The sequence below is a fragment of the Puma concolor genome, chromosome B4, assembly GCF_028749965.1.
Source record: "Puma concolor isolate L17-30 chromosome B4, mPumCon1.1.hap2, whole genome shotgun sequence".
In the NCBI taxonomy this organism is placed as follows: Eukaryota; Metazoa; Chordata; class Mammalia; order Carnivora; family Felidae; genus Puma; species Puma concolor.
In genome coordinates this window covers 107,519,215-107,535,009 of record NC_141673.1, presented here as the reverse complement: position 1 = coordinate 107,535,009, position 15,795 = coordinate 107,519,215, and the positions used below count along the sequence as shown (strand labels likewise).

At 44.4% G+C, this 15,795-nt stretch overlaps 1 protein-coding gene and 1 long non-coding RNA gene across 43 annotated transcripts in view; one reads left to right on the top strand and one right to left on the bottom strand.

The window, feature by feature from the left end:
• Positions 1-15,795, bottom strand: part of CACNA1C (calcium voltage-gated channel subunit alpha1 C) — a 767,747-nt gene that overhangs the window by 528,134 nt on the left and 223,818 nt on the right. The gene's annotated exons all lie outside the window — the stretch shown is intronic.
• On the top strand, positions 9,401-12,574 carry LOC147579406 (uncharacterized). Its single transcript, XR_015253898.1, has 3 exons — positions 9,401-9,648; positions 10,757-10,916; positions 12,322-12,574. It is a non-coding gene; the product is annotated as an uncharacterized LOC147579406 (long non-coding RNA).

The following is a 15,795-nucleotide window of genomic DNA, read 5'->3' as shown; positions in this document are numbered from 1 at the left end:
TGCCCACAATCTGGGAGAGGGCATGGGATGAAGAGCTGAAGCTGACACCTGGGACACACAGGGACCAGGCTCAAGGTCACACCATTGCTAGTTGTAGGCCAATGTTTAAATCCAGCTCTATCTGAAGACAAATCCAAGTTATTTCCACTTCCTTTCCTTGAGGTACTCTTCTCACACCCCTACTCCCTCCTGGCCTGGCACCAACACTCAACATCTTTATGTGGCAAACTCCACCCACCCTCAGTACTCACTTTTCATGGAGCTGCTCTGACTTCCCGGGGCGGGGGGGGGGGGGGGGTGGGGGGGGTGGGCAGCAGTTGCTCCTTGCAGTGAATGTGACACTACTGTTCACCAAACCTGCTCCTCTTCCACATGAGCACAAAGCCAGACCATATTTCCCAGACTCCCCTGCAGGGGGCAGGGCCATGAATTGTTTTCTAGCCAATGGAACATGTAGGAAATGATGAGCCCCACCTCTAGGCCTGGACCTTAAAACTTCGGGTACAACCCTCCATGCCCCTTATTATCTCTTATCTGTCAGCCCAGATTCAGGGGCTCCAAAGGAAAATTTCCAGGCCCAAGGGGATGGCACAGCCTCTAAACAGAAGAACCCTGAATCCCTGAATGTCCCCTATCACGACCCTGCCAATCTAAGTTGGACTGTGATAGAAGAAATAAACCTTTATCCCGTTAAGCCACCAAGAGTTGGGGGTTATTTGTTACAGCAGGCAGGCTATTCTACTACACTCTTTCTCAAGGTTGCCATGAAATCTGCTCATCTCTCTACCATCCTCTTTGCTGACCAGGGTATATTTCAATTTTCCACAAGAACATCTGTTTTCCCACTGGGCTGACCTCCTAAAGGAAAGGAACTCTATTATCCTCATTCTATGTCTTTAATACCTAGAACCCATAGTTTATATATGTCTTCACTAAGTGTATAATGAATGAGAAAATGAATGATAGATCCCACTAAGCCCAATATCCAGCTAAGTCTATAAGACCCTAAAACTTTTTACAGCCCTAGGACCAGCTAAGTCCTGGATGAAGGAAATGGAAAGGTCAGAAAACACGGTGAGGACTGGGAAACTGAAGGAAACTTCCCTCTTCTGCTATGTTCCTGTTGCACAGGCATACCTTGAAATGACAAAAACCTTACCCTGGGAGAACACTGGCTGGCAGGAATGTTTCACTGTGCTTCATCCTACAGTATTTTGAATTCTTTTGTTTAAATCGATTGGCAATGTTTAAACACACCATTTCACACAGAAGTACAATATTACTAATTAGGCAATAAGGAGTAAGACAGTGTCATTTTATGGTAATGCATCAGGCACACAAAAAAGCCCTCCCTCTTTCAAATAAATTTTAGATTTTACATAATCTCATTTTTAGTGTAGAAAGGGGATTCCACTCCATTAACAAAGAGCAAGTTCTGGTTGAATGTACTACTTGCTTAATGGAGAAACACCAGGCATGACCCAAAAGATGCTTCTCCTGGGTTTCAGAAGTATCTGTGCCCAACCTTGAAGATTCTGGCTCTCACCTTGATCAAAGGCAGCCACTTTCATGACCTCCTTTGTTCTCTTGTATCAGTCATCTCAAGGGACCTATATTTTCTTTTCCTGTAGTAAATCCCTTCATGTCTTTTTATGAGGGTTTTTTCCCCTTCTTTAAATACCACTAGTTATCAGAGCTCTTAATGAGTGTGTCACATTAACGGGGACTGTCACAATTCATGATGCTTCATTTTAGTTTTTCTTATGTCAGGTAAATCACTGTGGTTGAGGATAGCCAAATGCTCCCCCCCTCTCCCTCACCCCTACAGGTTACCACTCAAGGTGCTGATAGAGTTTTCCAGATGAGTAACAGGCCCCTCCTAGAAGTGGCCCTTTGGAAGCTAGACCTGGTGCCCCCATCTTGGGAAGCATAGCCAGAGCCCAGCTTCAGTCCCTAAAGAGGAAGCCATGGTGTCCCCACATGGCAGAGTGTCTTCCTGCTTCCATAGCCCGGACCCTACCTGAATGTCTTGGATGAGCCACGTCCCTGGCCCTAGAGGGGTTTTCCCCAGCTTTCCTCTCCTTTTTAAAATTCTGCCTCTTGTCACCCAAGTCAGTTCTTCACTCTGCTCCCCTCAGGCACAATATTTGCACACAGTGCCTGTGAGGCACCTCCATCATGGCTACATCCAGCACAAGTCTCTTTTTTGGAGCAAGAGGGAAAATCCATCATCTACATTACACCAGAGCCACACAAAGGTCGCAGTCAGAGGCTCTGGAAGAACCAGCCCTCCCCACATCTTTACTCTTCACTTCTGAAAATCTGAGCTGGTTGACACAATCACATTTAGAATTTATATCCTCCCTTCTGCCAAAGGATCTGTGGTAACTGATTTAATATCATCTGTTTGGGACACTTAGAAATTTTCCACATTTCTCAAAGAACACTTCTTATATTTTATAGTTATAAAAACAACACCAAGAGGAGACTGGAGGACCTGAGAACCTAGTATAATTTAGGCCAGAAAGTGAATATCAATTCATTGAGGAAGTCTCTTTCTTTCTCTCTCACTCTGGGGCTGGAGGGTGAGGTGGGAAGGGATAGAAGAGATTATACACTGGGCACAAGAGACTCAATGCCTATCCCTACAAGCTTTTCATTACCCCAGAAAAAAACTCGAAAATTTTTTTAAAAACTAGATTGGGTCCAAAATAGAGAGGAAAAGTACAAAATCAAAATGCATACATAACTCAATGTCCATAACACTTAACATTGTGTCAACTAGTCAAATGCAGCTCAACACATAAGAGTTATCTATCAATATAATAATGTCTATATCACAAGACCAAAGTGAATAATTTATTCTTAATAAAACTCAACATTATAAAAACACAACCATTGTTTCTAACTTTGTTACAGCAAACATATTCTACTTGATGTGATTTGTGGATATATTTGAAGATGTCCGATATGCTGATGGGTAGAGTTACCAAACATCAGAGGGCCGTGGGCCTTGGAAAGTTTTACACAACCCCAGGAAGACGACAGTTATTCTATCACATGGCCCCTAGATATTGTGTTGATAACAATTTTTTTTTGGTTTCTGTTTTAATTCTGAGTGAAAAGACTCACACACAGGATGCTTGTTCTGTTGGGTATTTGCTTCTCTCTGACAGCTGCTATTTCTGGAGGCCCAAGGCAGTGTTTCAAGGAGATAGGGCCGGGGTGGCTCCACAGATACCCTCCTCACTACAGGAGGGTAGCGAGGGTGCAGATGGGACAACTTAACCCCTCTGAGGGGTCAGCAGACCCGACTCTGACATCAGGACAACATGTCAGGGACCTTAGAGCCTCAGGACTTTAGCTGCAACTATGTGGGAGCACCAGTGGGAGATCTGCCTTTGCTTTCATGGTCATTTCCCTTTAAAGAAGGTAAATGGAACACTTCAAGGCAGGTATCCTACTCTCTGTGGACACTGCTCCTGGTCCCTTTGCCACACCTGGCTGTCTCCATGTTTCCCTGATGTCAGGTCTGCCAGTCACTAACACATGCCCCCCAAACAGTAGGTTTCCTCACACTTACCTGACGTATCAGCCCTCTACTCTGTTGGAGGGCAGACTTTCTGAAAATGGCCAGTGGTCAACACTAAGCCATTACTCAGATGCTCTGCCTTGGGGAGAGGCTGCAGCTCCCAGGGAGAAGTTTCTATGGGCCCACTCACTGCCTCAGTGTCTCTCTACCCACAACCAACCCCATCTCAGTTCCAAATGCAAACCACTTCCTGGTTCCATGGCCTATCCTCTGGCTCAAGATGGAGTGGCTGCTATGAAGAACATGGCTCCTCAGAGAGGTGGCCAGTGAGGTTAGGAGGGTGCTGGATTTGAATTCTGACACTGGATTTGCATCCTGGCTCCACCACCTAACAGTTGTGTGGTGCAACCCTAGGCAGTCATTGAATCTCACTGAGCCACTTTCCCCTTCTACAGGATGTAGAAAATAATATCTGCTCACAGAATCACTGCATGGGAAAGGCTCTGGAAACATAATGGTACACAAAGGTAAGATACGCTTTCACGGTGAGTCTGTGGGCTTGACTGCTGGCAGCAAGAAAGCAGAGAGTGATGGCAGAGGTAGGAGATGAAAAAGGGGTGGGCTGTTTGTGAAAAGAGGACCACATGGGATAAAATGGATGGGGCAGCTCCCAGAAGAGAAAGAAGTGTCACATATTTTACAGTGATACACGTTGGGGTTCCACAGACCTCAGGTCAGAGTCCTGGCTCTTTTCCTTGCTTGCCATGTTCCCTATTCTGAGCACCTGTTCCTCTTGTATAAAATGAGATAATGAAAGTCCCCTCATGGGATTGTCATAAAAATTAAAGGAGGTTACATTTACAAAATGTCTTAGCACAGTACTTGGCACACAGCAATTGCTCAAGAAATCCTATTATTATTAAATGGATACCTACATTAAGACTGTACTTTAGAGACTCCCAGCAGAAGTTGTGAACAAGTCAGGGATCAGTAAATCCATAAGCAATGTCACCACTGCTTCCTCTAGGCTTCCCTCTCCCTCTTCCTCTGTCTCTCTCTCTCTCAGTACTTCTCTCCCTGTGGTCTTCCTGCCTCTCTCTCTGCCAATCTGCCACTCACTGTCTCTCTGTGTCTCAGTGTATGTTCTTCCCTGGCACTCCTTTTGTCTCCACCTTGGGCTGTCTCAGACTCTGACCTCTAAAGTTCTTCATCTTTTCCTTCCTTCCTTTAAAAGTAAGTAAGTAAGTAAGTAAGTAAGTAAATAAATAAATAAATAAATTCAACTTCTGTTTGGGCAGAAGGTACCTTCTGTCACTGAAAGGTGCCCTCACTCCATCCGTGGCCATCCTCCCCATGGCCTGCTGTTGCTTCAGGACCCACTGCACAACTGCCTGGCTCTTCTTCAGAAGTTCCATCCCAAAGGAGATCAAGGGGTGGGCACCTAACCTCACCTAGTTACCCAGGCCCTACCCAACACAGCAAGAGCCTGACTTCAGTCCTGTCTGGGTGACCTGAGCCAAGTAGACCCACCGCACAGTTGAAGACAGTGACTAGAGGCCTGGGAAGGAAACCCGCTATCATGTGTGGCTAACTCCAGCCATTCAAGGCTACACACTCAGCCCCACTGGAGGGAAGGAAAACCTTTATTGCCACCATCCAATTCTAATCAGGCCGGGGCTGGGCAGGCTTCCCATAAAGATGAGAGGCCTAAAAAGCGGCTCACCAAAACCACAGCCCACAGTGGGAGCAGCTGCTGACGTGAATCTGGCCACTGCCTCCTTAGAGTGGGGGGCAGGGGAAGGCACTCAAAAGAGGAGCCAGACTGTGGCCAGGAAACAACTGATGGCCTGGCTGGAAAGCCAATCAGTCAGGCCACAAGCGTTTGTTGGGCTCTCTTCACACAAGGGCCACAAAGATGGCTATCATGTTTTGGGAAGTCTAGGCTGGTCTCAGGGACAGGGCAAAAAAGACATGGTCCATGAGAAAAGGTGGCCAAGGATACATGGCAGCTTCTGCCCAGGGGTATACAAGCAAGGCAGGAGATAAGAGCCAGAGGACTAGCTGAGAGACAGCCCTGTAGACAGGCACTCATGCAGGCCTCAGAGGTCTGGGCAAAGCTCTGAAGGCACGGGGGTATGCAGGGTAGACAGTGTGGTGGGGGGGAAGGATTGGGTGCAGAGCAGGTACTGTGGGCAGGAGGAAGAACAGCCTGGCCCCTCCTCAGCTGCTTGATTCCTTCCTCCTGGTATCTCGACTGCACCTGCCAGCCACACATGAAAACAGAGAGGGATTCACCGGTGGTAAAGTGGGAGTGATACAAAGCAGAGAAGTAGAAACACAAGAGAGACAACTTGGAGGGTGTCAATGGAGACATCTGTACCTTCACACAGCTTGGCGACAGGCATGGTGAATGAGCTACAGCCAGCCGGGCAGCATTAGCCACTTCAGAGGGAGATTCCAGGTCTTCCCACAGAACCTACCCCAAAATTTAGCTCCACATCCCTTTACATAAGATTTTAACTCCAGTTTAAAGGCAAATGCCCATGGAAGGGGAAGTATCTTAAGTTATTTCCATTGTTATTCATCTTTAAGATCCTAGTGTTAGGAGTATTTTGTGAGGAAGAGGAAGCCACCAAGCTAACAAGGAAGAAAGCATCCTAGAAAACAAGATTCTCTGTCTGCTCTATCATGCCGCCTATTCTCCTGTCCTTCTCACCAAAAGGTAAGTTCCAGAAAAGCAGGACTGAGCATTGGTCCTCACGATACTTCCAGTGTTGGTGACTGTGCCTGGCACATGGCAGACAAGCAAGAGGTAAGGGTTGAAGGAATGAACGAACAGACTAACAACCACACAGAAAGACACTCACAGCACTCACTGACTATTTCATATTCTAGATATAACTGCATGGTAGGGGGTTCTATATGAGGCAAATCACATTCTTACCTGGTCTGTGTTAGCTCTGACAGGAGACAACAAAGGAATGGGTACCCTAAAGTTGACACCAAAGACTACAAACTAACATGAACTTAGTTCAAGTTACCAAGGTATCACCCATGGCGACCGGAAACAGTTGCGAACTTCTGTCCCTTCAGTGGTAAACTTGAGGACATCATAGGGGAAGTCAGAGTTCACAGCACAGTTCATAGAGCATCTTAGGAGACTTAACGAGAATACAGAAAACAAGGAAAAAAGTCCAAGTCTCCTAACCTCACAAGGCATGTTGAAAAACAAGTCTCCTTAGCTGCCAAACACAGAGCCAACATTCCCTTCCTGTCTGTTTTTACCATCACACACCTGAAAATCCTCCGGAATCACAACATCCCAGTTCTGGTGCCTGTTTGCCTTGCCAGGAAGTCAGACATTACAGGCAATGGAGGATGGGATGGAGAAAAGAAAAAAAGGAGACTCATTGCTGACAAAGATTGGACCAATTAGGAAAAATTGCAAAAGCTTTCAGACCATGCAGAGGCTGCCTCTCCTGCACACACACCACAAACCTCTATCCCTCTTTCACTCAGATGGATGTAATTCATAACAGATTTCACGTTTACAGGAACCAGACGGAAACGATTTCCATGTCAACTTTTCAGGCCAGTTACAACTATCTCAGGAACCTCTGGAGTCAGCATGATGAGATGCCCCACTTACCCACCTGCCAGAGTCAGGTGACCAAGCACCTGTTCCTATTTCCCCAAGAATCTCTAGAGTGAGGGGAGGAGGAGAGCCCAGCAGTGCTAGACTTAGAGGCCAGTTCATGTCCTAAGCCCATATTCTCCAGACCATCGTCTGTGCCAGCGAGCACACAGCACACAAGAGCTATTCTTAATTTTTGTGGTATTATGAAGCACTTTGAGAATCTGGTGAAAACAAGAGGGCCTTTCTCTGGAAAAATGCACATAGGTACGTGTGTGCATGCACACTCATACTTTTGAATATATTTTCAGTAGGTCTCCAAATCTACCTATGCTTCAGGATCACTTGGGCAACTTCTCAAATTCTGGTGCAGCCCCTTCCTACACTCCCCAAAACAGAATCTCCAGAGAAAGCACCCCAACACTTGTACTAAAGAAACCATTCCTGTGATTATGATATTTAGCTGGGCACCAATCTATGACCAAGAGTTTGGGAACCACTGTCTTAAGGACTCGTGGACATCAAGTTTAGCATCTCTGTGCCCACCCTTCACCCCCACCAAGGTCAGGAAAGGCAAGGAAATTTCCTTTATTGGGCCAGACACTACGCTAAATTGGTTTCCCTAAATTAACTCATTTAACTAGATTTTCACAGAAATGAATTAAAGGAAGTAATATTATCCCCATTTAATAGGTGGAGAGACAAGGGCTCTAAATGGTTAAGAAATTTGCCCACCATATGGCATGTGGCAGGATGAGGACTAAAACCAATCCCTGTCTGAAATTTTATAAGGATGACACCATCAAGTCCAGCCAGGTGACATCTGGGTAAATTCCCCTCCCACATGCTGCCCGAGGACCCTGGGTGCACCTTTATCCCAACACTCATGGTGCAGTGTCATCTGTTTGCTTACTTCCCTGTGTCCCTGCACAGAGAAAACACAACAACACACCTTAGTCACCTTTGAGTCTCCATCCCTAGCACAATTCCAGCCAGTAGTAGACATGAGACAAGTATTTCCCAAATAAATTAAACAAAGAAAAGGAGAGGGTATACAGATGAGGTGACCACTTCTCCCTATAAAAATTCCACTAGAGAAGCCACTTCCCCAGAATGACCTTGGATTTTGTGCCCTCAATATGATAACAATGACCCCCACATGGTTCACCAATAGGCAAAGGGCTTTGAAACCTCCACAGATATGAGTGGGTTTCAATTTCAGGTGCTGTAGGAGAGAAGAAGAAAGAGTCTTGTACAGAGAAAGACTTGGGGAAGGCACGGGGAAGAGGAAACCCATAAGAACCTCTGCCCCCAGGGTGCACAGATCCTGTCACTGGACCCATGTTTCCACTTGGGTAATACCCATGCTTGTGTTCACTTTCCCAGTATTACCTCATTGCTCACACTTTATAGTTGTTCTTGTTGGGCATGTTATTAAAGATTACATGGGTTCCCTCATCATTACTTTTCCACAGACAGAAATTCACATGTCATCTGGCCAGTCCCTTCCAGTGCCAAAACTCCCTCTCCATCATCACTGACTGTCCTCCAGCCTCTGCATGAATGCTTTTAAGGATGGAGAACTCACAACCTCTTGACATGTTCTATTTCTAAACAGCTCTTGACTGAACCCACAGCATCCACCCACTGTTGGAGTTCTACACTAACAAGTAACCCGCAGTCAGTTCACTCCCTCTCTACATGACCCCCTGAAAATACATCTTCTTGCCTGGTCCTACAGCTATTCATTATGGGCCATGAGCAGTATCCCTTTTAATCCATTACTTAGGTTTCAGTGTTCCCATCTATAAAGTGATAATAACAACAGTATTGTTGACTCTGTGGGGTTACTGTGGGGATTCAACAAGCTATAATTAAATAATATCATATATGTAGGTCTCTTGGCCTACAATAACTCCAAAGTCTGAGCTATTATTGGTCTTCTTTTTCTTCCCCTAGCCTAAACACTAAGCACTCCCCACCTACAAATGCAGCTTGGGATTGCACTATAGTTTTAGCAGCCCCCATCATTTAAGATGAAATACCTGGACTGTTTTCATGTGCTCTATTCTCAAGTCTGCTCTCCTTCACTATGTCTTTGAACAATTGAGTTTGGGAGCCTAAATATCAGACTCCAATGTCTTCCTGTTTGCTTCAGGTCACCATACCAGTCTATTGTGACCATACCAGTCTATTGTGATCATGTTGATCTTAATTCCATCCCACACTAAAGGCCTAGATGCTGCTCCCTCCAGCTGCCTCTCATTTGTATTTTACAGACTCTCCAAATAACAAGCATGAGCTCCAAAACTTCAACTTAAGGCTAGAGGCTGGGGGTATTCCCCTTTGAGATTATTTTAATTCAGCTCCACATTTTATAGAAGAAACTGAGATGCAAAAATATGAGCTGGTTTAGAGGAAACTGAAGAAATAGTAATGATCGTTGTAATCACTGTCTTGGCTGAGAACTTCCTGTCTACAGGTACTACACAAATGGCTCTCCTCATGGTGGCTCTCCCAGCAAGTGTCTTGGACCACAGAGGGCAGGGTCCAAATCTGCAGCATTCACTTCCATGTACTCTGCACCCAGCAATGTGCCAGACACACATTAGACAGCCAAATACTTGTGGAATAAGTGAATACGTGATCTCATTTGACACTCGCAAAAACCCTTATTTTAAAAAATGATAAAAAGTAGGCTTCAAGGGACTCAAGCACCCACTCAAGGTCCCTAGCTGCTTCTGGGATGTGCTGTGATTAGGACCCAGCTTGCCTGGCTCCAAAGCCAGCCCTCTTAACCTCTCACTTTACTGCAAAAGTGTTCCAGTACGCAGCACTCCAGACAATCAAGGGGAAGTTTTCTGTATTACATCTGAGAACTTACCCACCGCAATCACATGTCCCAAACTTATATCTAAACAAGAGAAATGGGAAAAACCTACCAAGACTAAAATATCTTTGAGCAGAGAAGATCCTTTAGCCTCTCCTCTCGAAGTGACTCACTCTCTGGTTCCATTCTCCCACTGACTCATCCTGCCAGGACATTTTGCTTCCTCTGAAAGGAGAAGGGCTCCATGCCAGGCTTGCCAGTACTCAGACCTGCTGGGCTTCCTAGCAGATGCTGGCTCCAGAGAGAAACAAGAACTGGAGCTTCTGTATCTTACTGCTGTCCCCTCTGGTTGATGTTTATACTTCTCTAGGCCCCTCACCCTTTGCCAGGTGCCAGAAAAGAGGGGTGCTAGGGGCTATCTCCATCTGTGCTTAGGAGTAGGGGGTGTTTCTGTGCATGCAGACAGACATATGGGTGTGTGCTCATACCTGTATGTTTGTTTATGTAGAATGTAGGCTTCATTTATTCATTCATACATCTACTATGTACTCAACCTCACGGTAGGTAATAATGGAAGTTACAGGAACTATAAGATATGCTCCCCATTCTAACAAGCATGAGCAAAGACTCAGAGTAAGGCCTGCTCAGGAGGCAGTGGGTGAACCCACCTGCCCCAAACAAAAGCTTATATCAAAGGGTGGAGAAAGAAGGGTGGAGCCTTGAAAGGCAAGTGTAAAAAGCTCTAACTTTCTCCAATTAGACAAAGAGAACCCATGAAAGTTTCATTCTTGGAGAGAACAAATGCAGAGGAAGAAGACTCTCAGCAGATGACTCCAGTAGTTGTGTGTCCAGTGGTTCAGAGGGTGAAGAAACCAAAGGCAGGAAGGCAAGAACTCCTCCTGAAAGAAGGTTCACATCAAGTAAGTGTGGACCAAGGGTATTTTTTTAACTACTGAATACTTATTTGTGATCATTATTCTGAAACTTTGATTGTTCCTTCGAACCTACTGAACTTACGCTTTTCTCACTGTGTCTACTTTCTAACTTTACTAATGTCTGTTGCTCCCTCTGGATATTTTTACTGCTGAATCTCTTCCAATTTGTGAATTCAGGTCTGAAGCCAATATTCTAGCAGCATTCCATTAATTATGATAATATTCTAAACCAATAATATGGGCCTGGGTCAACCTTTGGAATGCAGAACCTGGAGTTTTTGCATCAATTACTAATCAAGCATTCAATGGGGCAATGGGCTAGATGACCTCAGAGGTCCTGCTAACCTTAAAGAGTCTATGGGTCCAAGGTGCTGACTTCACTAATAAGTTTGGGTACTTTCCCTTCATCAGACAGCTCACTGGGTCAAAAATCTGGCCAAAACCATGAGTTCACTAAAACCTACCATCATCGGTAGGCCCAGGGAATGCTTCATCTTTGGCAATACATCACCCTCTAACTTCTGTGCTGTGCCCCCATGCCTGTAAAGACCATGAACAACTGGAGATACAAGAGGACACTCAGATTATAAAAAAAGACTTTGGATTTCAAGTTTTCAAACATTCGTTTTAATGCTTGTTTAATGAATTAAATAAGCATTATGTTGTTCTCACCACAAAAAGACTCCCCTTACTTCTACCTTTTTGTTTTCCTCTCAGGGGATGTGCAATTCATCTGAAAAAAAAAAAGAACACACCCATAGGTCCAAAACTCTTGTACTCACGCAGCCCCAAAAACTCCCTGGTGGGAACCAGGTCATGAAGAAAGTGGCAGAGTCTGCCCAGGAGTCAGGAAAGAAGGGCATTTTCCAGGAGCCTTTTATGACAACCTTGGAAGGGGGCCAAACTCTAGGTCTTAGCATCCAGCTCTTCAGACACGGATGCCTTGACACTACAAGGCAATCACTTAGATCCTTTGTCAAGCCTTATGTAGACTTGGACTGTCTGCAGCACATAACCTCACATGCAGCAGCAATTCTGAGTTAGGTTCATCTGTGCAAAAAAGAAGGTTCATGCCTCCTACAGGTATTTTTAAGAATTGCAGCTAACAGTGTATGACCCCTTGCAGACAGCAAGCTCTGTAGCATTCCCCTCCCTTCCCACAAGCCCCTGGCTCCTCTTGAAGCCTCCTGGCCTGAGAGCTCCATTTCCTGTCCTGTCACATTGCTGTGTATTGGCCGCTACCAAGGATGGTCATTCATTTGAAATATTTTGCCACTCCCCTAGCCAGCAATTTTCCTTTCAGTAAGAGGCACAGAGACCATTCTAAGTTATGATGTCCCTTCTTTGGAAAATTTTCTCCCCTCATTATGTCCTTCTTTATCCTCTTCAGAACCTGCAGCTTGAGAAGAACCTTGCATTGTGGAGAGGCCTGGCCTCCTCCCACCCCCTTGCTTCCCTTGGTGTACCTACCAAGAAGTAGGCCTGTGGGGAAAAAACCTCAGAAGGTTACAGAGAACCACCTGGAAGGATGACACAGAATGATGAGAAGGGATGCTTGCAAGCTTTCTTTGAGGCAAGGTGTGCTTGAACTAGATTCCATTTAAAATTTTTTTAATTAAAAAAAAAGCCACTGTTTAAGTTGACATTGAGTGTCTCTGTCTCTTCTTTTATTTCACATACAAACCCAGAGCAGAAGATGAGAGAGGGAACAGCTACTTGACAGGCATAGCTTGTATTGTATTCAGGCTGCTTGTATTGTATCCTCTCCTGGTTGCTAAGCACCCATAAATTCCTAACAGCCTATGACAGGCAGGAGTTACAGGCAAAGACAGATGCTCGTCCACAAAAAGGCTCTCTGGATGCTGAGAAGGCGGCATGGATGAAAAGGTGTGCTCCAAGCTGACTGGGAAACTCTGGAAGGAAAAGGGTGCCCCTCACCATGCTTAAAGTGGTAACCCCTGGACAGATGGATGGTCTCTGCCGCCACAAACACTGACCTACCTCTAGAATCACCAGGAATCCCCACTGGTTAGCCAACACCAATTCTTTAGAGATGGTGAAAATGTGCTGACAGACTTGTAACCAAGAACAAAAGGAGATGGGTCAAGTGGTGGCATTTTCCCCTGTATCATAATTTTAGAGTAAGATGGAATTTGATTTCTCTGGGATGATGGACATACAGTCATTCTGTGTGGAGGGTGAAAGAGGAAGGTTTCTGCCCTGGAATTTTATGTTATGAAGTGCTCAACAGTGCCAAGGAAAATGTTAAACCTAGGAACTTAAAAGGATAGATTAAGAGACAGTATTTCCTATAGTCCAACTACTAACCAGATGCAGAATTCCCCTCCAAACAGATGAAACACCTTCTGTCCACCTTGCCAGTACTAGCTGGCAAGAAAAGAAGCTTTCTACTTTTAAATCTAAACTCGGTTCCACCCTTACCTGACTACTCCATCAGGAGTCACATCATATGCCTCTGCTCAAAACCCTTCAGTGGCTGCTTAGTTCATTCAAGGGGAAATCCAATGTCTACTAGGCCCTACTTGGTCAGCCCCCTCTCCCACCTTTCTGACCTCGTCTCTTACTGACTTCCCCTTCATTCACTCACACCAGCCACACTGGCCTCTTTGTTATTCCTCAAACACTGTAGGCACGGTCCCCACCTTAAGACCCTCTGCCTGGAATGCTCCTCTCCGACAATGTATATGGCTCATGCTTTCACCCTCTTCAGGTTTTTGTTTAAATGTCACCTTCTCGGGGCGCCTGGGTGGCGCAGTCGGTTAAGCGTCCGACTTCAACCAGGTCACGATCTCACGGTCCGTGAGTTCGAGCCCCGCATCGGGCTCTGGGCTGATGGCTCAGAGCCTGGAGCCTGTTTCCGATTCTGTGTCTCCCTCTCTCTCTGCCCCTCGCCCGTTCAAGCTCTGTCTCTCTCTGTCCCAAAAATAAATAAACGTTGAAAAAAAAATTAAAAAAAAAAAATGTCACCTTCTCATGAGCCTTCCTGACCTTATTTAAAATTGCAAACCCAACTCCCACTCCCTCCAGCACTCCCTATACCCCTGCCCTGCTTTATTTTTCTCCATATCCCTTGTCATCACCTAACACAATATATCAACTTACTGGCTTGGTTATTATTTGTCTTCTCCCACCAGAATGTAAGTTCCAAGAAAGCAGAGTTGTGTCCGTTTTGTTCACTGCTGAACAAAAAATTGTTCACATCAGGAGTTATAACAATGCTTAACATACAACAGCAACTCAATAAATAGTTGTTTAATTAATTAATTCATGAAAGATCTATCATTCTTTGCTAGGGCACCAACTCATTATTCCAAAAGTTGACAAATGATAGGAAAGCACTTATCCTGCTTTTTCTATCAAACTGTATTTCAGGAAAACCAAATAAATGACGAGGGAGTGTAGTTCTTTATAAAAGACTTCCAGCTAGTAAGTGCAAAGGAGTGATGGAATAAAAAATGGACATTTTACAAGTCCTAGTGAATAACAGGTATGGGCAACGGTCATCACTGGATGCTAAAATCACAATGTGAAAAGTTGATGGGGAGCTCGGTAATAGAGAGAACAGTCTGACAATCAATTCCTGAGCCCCCTCAAAAGTCCTAGAATCACTACAAGTGATGCTGATGTACTACAACAGGAAGTGCATAGCCCCAACAAGAATACCCTTGACCTTCCCTCCAAAACAAATGGAGCGTGAATCTAGCTTCTAGGTTACAAGAAATAGGAGGGTAAAGGAACAAATTAAATGACAAAATGAGGAAGTAGTCAGCCAAATCAAAATGTGGGACATTCTGCAGGACAGCTGACCCAGTTTCTTCAACAAACAAATGACATTCAAAAGAGGAGAGGGGGCAATCGTTAACAAAAAGAGATTTAGGACATACAAGTCAATGTAATGTGTGGACCTTATTAGGATCTTGATTCAAACCAAATGGCAAAAGGTTTTTTTTTTTTTTTTTTTTTTTTTAGATAATAAGGAAAATTTAAATATGAACTGAGTATCAGATGTTATTAAGGATTTACTGAGTTTTGTTGGTGTTATTGTTGTCTGGGGTGATTCAGATATTTGGGGTTTTTTAAGTCTTTATCTGTAGAAGATACACACTGAAGTATTTAGAGGAAATTACAGATCTTCCTCAACTTATGATGGGGTTATGTCCTAATAAACCTGTATGCTGAAAATATCATAAGTTGAAAATGTATTTGCTATACCTAACCTATCAAACATCATAGCTTAGCCTAGCCCACCTTGCTCAGGACATGTCCGCTAGCCTATGGTTGGGCAAAATTATCTAATGCAAAGCCTATTTTAAAATAAAATAATGAATATATCATGTAATATATTGAACACTGTACTGAAAGTGAAAAACAGCATGTTTTCATGGGTATAGAATGGTTGTAAATGTATCAGTTACTGGCCCTGTGATCACAGGGCTGACTGGGAGCTGTGGCTCATGGCCACCACCAGGCATCATGGGAGAGTATAGTACTGCATATTGCTAGCCTGGGAAAAGATCCAAATTCAAAATTTGATGTATGGTTTCTACTGATTCTACTACTGTACCATTGTAAAGTCGAAAAATTACAAGTCAAATCATCACAAGTCAAGGACCATCTGTATATATGATGATGAATTTGCTTTCAAATATCTGAGATAAAATGTCTTGAGGGAAACAAGAAAACTAACTTGACAGGTGTTGATAACTATGGAGCTGAAGCTGAGAGATGGATACATGGGAAATGATTATACAAGTCTCTGATTATGTTTGAAATTTTCCATGATAAAGCCATTTCTAAAAAATATAAGTTGCTGTTTTATAGATGAACTTAATGAAGTAAATAA